This window comes from Adiantum capillus-veneris, chromosome 19, assembly GCF_014529385.1.
Source record: "Adiantum capillus-veneris isolate H3 chromosome 19, ASM1452938v2, whole genome shotgun sequence".
Classification (NCBI taxonomy): Eukaryota; Viridiplantae; Streptophyta; class Polypodiopsida; order Polypodiales; family Pteridaceae; genus Adiantum; species Adiantum capillus-veneris.
In genome coordinates, this window is record NC_140949.1 from 96,903,548 (window position 1) to 96,911,074 (window position 7,527).

General features: G+C 41.6%; 1 pseudogene across 1 annotated transcript; it reads right to left on the minus strand.

Moving 5' to 3' along the window:
* Window positions 1–1,942: 1,942 nt before the first annotated feature.
* Window positions 1,943–3,841, minus strand: LOC147434513 (uncharacterized; annotated as a pseudogene). Its single transcript, XR_015185246.1, has 3 exons — window positions 3,261–3,841; window positions 2,976–3,143; window positions 1,943–2,885 (listed from the first exon to the last, which is right to left on the minus strand). The product of XR_015185246.1 is annotated as an uncharacterized LOC147434513 (transcript).
* Between the last annotated feature and the right edge of the window lie 3,686 nt (window positions 3,842–7,527).

Consider the following 7,527-nt stretch of genomic DNA (forward strand, 5'->3'; position numbering starts at 1 on the left):
AGCTTCCCATTTAGTTTCCAATGGTGCATCACATTGAAGCTTAATTTTTGCTCAACCATTTCAATGTACATTGGTGCCCGTTTGAAATTCATACATAGTGATAACTTCTCTTTCCTTTGGCTGAGATTATCATGCCTAGTTGCTTCTCCACATGAAAGGTCAATACATAAGGTGCGATGGTCGGATTCTGGGGTCCATTGACCAAACATAAAACTCTTTATGCGATACATGATGGCTTCAGAGAGTAGCATATAGTCAATCACACTATCCCCATTATGTCTCCTACATGTAAATCCATTGGTTCCACTGATCCACAAAGATACACCATTGGCAATGAGCATACCCGTGCTATTACACATGTGTAAAAGTAACTTTCCATAGTGATCCGGCTCTTTCTCATCCATTGAAGTACGATCATACAAGTGAACTTCCTCCAACTCCCTTGAAATGTATGGAATATCAAATTGTTGAGTATCATGTTGCAATGTTTTTGTGCGAGCATTCATATCCCCAAATACAATAACATCACCTTCACCTTTGAAATAAGCAATGTCCTCTTCCAAATCAGAAAATGGTTGATCTCTATCCATGCAAGCATAAAAGGGAGAATCATGATGAGGGAGAGAGAGAGCTTTCAAATCTACGTATCTTGAAGAAGGTGTGACTTTGATTCTTGTTCCTATGAAAGTTAGGGGAGAAGGGAGATTTCTTGTTACAGTTAGTGTTAGTAGGCTCATCAATGTGGGATTGATATCTACCTTTTTTCCTTTCTACATTTAAGGACAAGTTAACAGCGTTAGATAATAAACCTGGCTCAAATATATCTACCTCATCACCAATCTAAAGTGCTAACCCTGATATGTATTTACATATTAGTGTCTTACAATTGATATGTTTAATGGCTTGTAGTTGAATGAGATAGTTCCAGAAATGATGTCCAAGGATGACATATGCAAGCATGTCTTTTGAACTCTTTACTTGAAACTTTACCTACTCTTCATTCTTTGGATGCTAACCATTTCTTCTTGACTTGTAGCCATACCTTGGATTGCTTTCCTATCCTGTTTGCCTTGAGTAATCTATAGAATGCTTTGGACGTTCTCTAGAACCATATTGCACTTTTCTTCTTGATCCAATAGAGCATTGCATCTGACACTTGCTCCATCTGTACTATTGACGACTATTGATCTTCTCATTAGTGGTTCTCTTTAAGATCTCTGTTTTGGTTCTGCCATAGTTATATCTTGATCTAGCTTGGTCTCGATGGAAGGTGACTTTAGACTTTGAGTTCCATTCATGAGAAAGTCTGTATATCGGTGATGATTGGAATCCGATGCCGACTTCTACCGCTGGACAAAAGTGTCAAAAAATAACCAATTCTTGAAGCAAAAACAAAGACGAAAATAGGGCCGGATGTTGCAAATCCACCACCTAATGCATGGGATGTTGGGAAAATGCTGATGATGTTCTGTATGGGCTTACCAATTTTGGGAGATGAGCCGAAAGCCGTACCATTCTCTATCTCTCTATTGTCTTCTAGTGATGGGCGACGTGGTAGCTCCGATCTGCTTCACCCACTCATAGACAACCGGTCTCCTAGCCAATTTTGTATTGTTGTGACATTGGCACATACGTCCGTGTGCATATCTGTGTGTGTGTGTGTGTGTGTTAGAGAGAGAGAGAGAGAGAGAGAGAGAGAGAGAGGAGTTTTGATTTTGATGTCATCCCTATGCGGTCTCACACACATGCATACACGCACATGGGGGGGAGGGAGGGAGAGAGAGAGAGTCTACATGGAAACATCTTCTTTGCTTACATTGGCGAGAGTGAACCAATGGGATAACGGCTGTAGTGTGTGTGTGTGTGTGTGTGTGTGTGTGTGTGTGTGTGTGAGAGTGAGAGAGAGAGAGAGAGAGAGAGAGAGAGAGAGAAAGATGGTATGTATACAATATGGCTGGAACGTTGGGATTAACATAGTAGGATTGGTGTACATGAAAGGATTCGAGAGACAGACAACTTGCTCATCCCGCTAAAGAAAAATGTGAGCATACCATGGTATACATTCCTTATCTTTTGTCTCATACCAACACCAGCCTCATCATCCAAATGAGAATTGGACACAACCACATTTGATAACACTGGTCGGGGCATGGACTCTATGATTCCACCTCCTGCATCCAACATTTTTACTTTTTTCTTCTTGGACTTTTTTTTAGGAGACACTCCTGTCATTGATGTTAGATGTGCAGCGAGCTTTCCCCTCATCGCCACTGACATCGTGTTCGGTGGCCAATATATTGCCGCCTGCTGTTGACCCTTTTCCTTCAATTTCTCCCTCTTTCTTTCTTTGCCCCCATTCATTGGCGTCGCTGTAAGCTTCGTTGTCGTTGACCACTCAACCGATGATGCAGAACTCACCATCGGTAAATTTTCTCCTTTCCCTCTCTTTGTGGAATTTCTTTGCCCATGTTCAATGGTCCCTAGTTCTTCAGGCAGGGCCGTAGCTGATCTGGATGGAGGCAAATTAAGGTGGAGGACATCCTCCTCTACAATTTCCTCATGCTCAACATTAATATCTCCAGGGCTGATTTGGTGATGACATCGCTGAAGATAGTCGATGAGCTTGTACTTGCCACCGTTGCATGGTGGATTGAAAAGCATGGGCTTTTGCAAAGTGGCAAGCGTAGAGCCAAATTCTGCACCATTTGACAATGGTGAAGAAGTTGTACTTACATCTATTTGTTTCAGCAAATGCAACTTTGCAAACAAATGCACGACTTTGCGGGCCTATTTCCACCTGTCTTTCATGCAGAAGAGCATTGAACATCAATGCTGCTTTCAATTTGGTGAAATTTATGACAACAAACCCTTTATGGGCTCCTTTCCTGCAGTTTTGATACTTTTGATAATTAGGACTTCTATCAAAGGAAAATGTTTATCATTTTAGAATTCAGCAGCAAAATCATTATACTTACTTGCTCAACGGTATGTGGACATAATCGATTTCCACATCGCTGCTCTGTACCCGCACAGGCCGATTCTGCATGGAATGGAATTTTGCAGCAAGTAGGCACTGGCCTCCCCCTTGCATCAAATTGTTCTCGGCACAAAATGAATCTAAGAACTTAAGCAAGTCTTGTTGCCTGCATTAATTAGACTTAGAAAATTTCTTTCAAAAAGCTCGATAGGGATATATTGAGAAAAACACTCATAAACATATGCGTGTTGAGTGCGTGTGAAGGGATTAATCTACTACACACCTCACAGATGTTGGAATCTTGCGGATGACCACAGTCGTCGGCAGCGGTTTTATGGCATTGTTGTCATTTAATGCTGCCGGCAAAGACTGACACATGCAGCACAATCAATTAGATGGCATTAACGACCATGTGTTAATTGAAAACACACTAGAAAACCAGGTATAATAGAGTATAACTAACTAACTAGGCCCGCTCATGAAGAATTTGATTAGCTCCAGTTATCTGCATACCACCTGCTTAGCTTAGGTCACAGGTCATAAGATGCCCACCTGCATTAACGCACACTGCGGCGGCTCTGATACTAGAGGCGCTAGCAAGCAGTAGCATTAACGCACTTAATGAGTTTAGGTCATAGGTCATAAGCTGCGTACCTGCATTATCGCATGCAGTGGCGGCTGCGGTGCTAGCAAGGAGTACACTGACATCTTCACGTTATTGTCATTTCCATCCACTACTGGCAATTGCAGGGAGACTTCGCAGCCGCTTGCACCAGTGCGGCCCTAGCGCGTGGAATTTGCACTAGTCATGGTCATAACTGCTGTCGCACGATTCTGTGCCTGAATGTAGTTCCTGCTGCAATGTCTAAGAGACAGGGTTGCACGCGTGCGCGCGCGCGCGCGAGAGAGAGAGAGTTGCGTATGTTTACTTGGTGAGCCTAATGGGGTTTTATACTCATTTGAACCTACAGCTGGCCACTTGGCATGATCTAGGCCATTGCCCTATACCCAGATCGTATGGCCAGGACAAATAAAGCACGCTGCAACAATATTAGCGATGCGAACGCAGGCTGCAGGAAGCCAGGGCATGAGGCAAGAGAGCAACAGGTTTCGAAACTCAAGGACAACAGGACGGCGAGCATTTCTTTCACAAGAATTCTAGAGGGGAAGGTTTCGAAACTAACACTCCTTATCATTCATCAAAGGCATGCAACTATACGCGACAAGGCAAACTAGCATACAATGATTCTGCCCAACGAGACTAAAACAAGACAGATGGGAGTTCTTTGAAAGTTGAAACAATATCGGTACGTTAATTTCTGCTTATGTGTAGGATGGGCATCTGGACAAAGAAATTACTTGTATTATGAAATGCAATGCCATGGTCTGTTGTCTCCAAGTGCAGGCACTTTTACCTGCATATCAAAGCTATGTGCCAGTAGAGGTGCAATGGACAAGGGACAACTCATAAATGCTCAACTTGGCAAGAGCGGCTTGTCGGAACAGGATGTTGTTGTGGGTACTGTGTTGCTTGATATATAGGCTAGGTGTGGCTCGCTGAAAAATCGTAAGAAGTGTTTGCAAACTTGTTGTTCAGGATATTATCACCTTGAATGTGCTTATTGGACATGGTCTTTGCCAGGAAGAATTTGAGTATATGAAGGAGATGGAAAACAAGGGTCTCTATCCAAATTCTGTTACTTTTGCTTGTACCTTGAAATCTTGTGGTATCATTGGGGTAACAATAATAAGGGTCACAAACTACATGCTCAGATTATTGAAGAGAATTTGTAAGGAAAAAGCATTCTTGTCTCCAATGCATTGATGGATATGTATGCTAATTGTGGTCTACTTGGTAGTGCTCAAAAAGTGTTCCAGGATATGGAAATTCGAGATGTGGTTTAATGAATACACTTATGAAAGCATATACTCACTACGAGATGTGGGATAAGGCTATCATATGATTTGAAAGAATGTAGTTTGTAAGATGTGCTCCATACAAGGGCCAATAGATACATGCTAAGATTTTGAATGATCGATTTTTAGAAAGAGACATTGTTACTGCCAACCCCTTGCTTGATATGTTTGCAAAGTGTGAAAGAAGCACGGGAGATATTCAACAGGCTTCCGTTCAGGGATGTAGTCTCTTGGAATTCACTGATTGCAAGATACACCCAGCATAAGCTTTTTTATGACGCTCTCAGATGCTTTGAGTAGATGTCCAGCATTGGCATGACACAAGATGTGTTCACTTTTGTTTCCATATCTTGCATGCATTGATTACTAGGTGAGGGTATTGTGGCTCTATCCATTGTAGACAACCCACAAAGGACTGAACCTGTTTGCGATCTTGCAGTTACTCTGGAAAATCCAAGAACTTTTTTAAAACATGATCTTGCATTTTAATACAACCAGATGATCGAGATCTCCACCCCCAAAAAAGTAGTGTGTGGTTGACAAATTTCAATTTTCTTAAGACTAAGAACCAATCCAATGGTTTGGAGCTTTTGCACAAACCGCTTCAAATGCTTAATATGACTTTCAACATCCTTAGAGTAGACAAGTATATCATCAATGTATAGTAGTAAGAATTCTCTGCAATCTGAAAATAAAACCTCAATTCGAGAGCTAGGTGAGGGTATTGTGGCGGTATCCATAAGATTTATTATCACTGGCTCTGATACCAATTTAAGCAGGATTACACACAGACATGAGAAACATCAAAAAGATGTAAATGATGTAGTCGAAGTAGAAAACGAGACTTAGTTGGTTTATCATAAAAAGCAGGATAATGTTGACTACAAGGTTTGCAGAGATAACACGGAAGATTACAGATTGTGCAGGGATTAAGCTGCTGGGATTACTAGAAGCATAAGGAAGATCTATGTGATAAGCTATTAGCTCTGGGCGAAAGGCCCCTTCCTCCTTTGATTTCTTCTTCCTTTATAGTAGAGGGGTGTTGATTGCTTTAAGCATACGTTGGATAAGTGCAGGTAGCCTTTACAAGTACTATCAGGTGTTTAGGATATCCAACATATATTAGTCTTAGTGAGTAGTGGAGTGCAAATATCTTTACAACTGTCGACTAGATGAAAAAGTACAGTATTAGTGTGAGTAGCTTTAGTGAGTGTGGAGTGTAAATATCTTTACAGGTGTGCGGATTTTTACAAAAGTACATCTTTGTTGAAATTGTATCCTTTTCAAAATTGAAGTGTGACATCATGGCTTAGGTTGCTTTGACGTGAGATAGCAAATCGGCAATATTATTTTTGCAACTAGGCACATATTCATAAGTCACATTAAAATGACTCAATTTGTATGCCCATCTGTAGATACGAGCATTCCCCACTTTTCCTGCATTCTTTTCTTGGAGGAATTAATCAAAATGCTTCAAATCACTTCTTAGGGTGAATGGTAGCCCTAGCAAGAATAAGTGGAATGATAGCACAGCATTCACTCCAGCTAGTAGTTCTCTTTGGATTGAATGATACATCTGCTCAGCATCCTTGAATCTTCCGGAAGCCCATCTACAAATGATAGCGGTATCATTAGCCTGCTCACACAGTATTCCTCCCCATGCCTCTTCAGATGCATCTGAATATACAATAAGAGGATTATTCATAGAAATTTGTAAGGGAGGTAAATTCCGGCAAACCTCCTTTATCTTGTGCATAGCCACAAACAAATTCTCAGACCAAAAGAATTCCTTGATTCCCTCCAATTGCTTGAAGGGTAGCAGATCCTTTGCTAGGTGACGGTATTGTGGCGCTATCCATTGTAGACAACCCACAAAGGATTGAACCTGTTTGCGATCTTGCAGTTGCTCTGAAAAATCCAATAAATTTTTTTAAAACGTGATCTTGCGTTTTAATAGAACCAGATGAGATCTCCACCCCCAAAAAAGTAGTGTGTGGTTGAAAAAGTTCCATTTTCTCAAGACTAAGAACCAACACTACAAGAGGCTATTCATATTAGCGACGCTCACACAGCGACGCTCAAAAAAAAAATTTCCGGCGTCGCTATGAGCGTCGCAAATTTACAAAGAAATTTGCAACGCTCATAGCGACGCCGGCTAGGCTAAAAAAATAACCGAGCGCGCCCAAAAACTCAGATCTCAGATCTGAGTTTTTCGGCGCCCTCAAGCAAGGAGCAGGTAACGCTCTCCCTCTCTCTCTCTCTCTCTCTCTCTCTCTCTCTCTCTCTCTTTTTCTTCTCCACACACACACACACACACACGAGGAGAGGAAGGAGAGCCAGGTATGCTCCTTCCCTCTCCTCATTCTCATGTTCCCTTCCCCTCTTTCTCTCTCCCTCTCTCTCTCTCACACACACGCATACACACACACACATAGTGTTTTTTAGAGAGAGAGAGAGAGAGAGAGAGAGAGAGAGTACAAACAAAAACAAAAACGCACACACACATACATAAACAAAGAATGCACACACACATTGAGAGAGGAAAAGAGAGAGAGAGCATGCATAAACAAAAAACGCACGCATTGAGAGAGGAAAAGAGAGAGAAAACATGCATAAACAAAAAACGCACACAT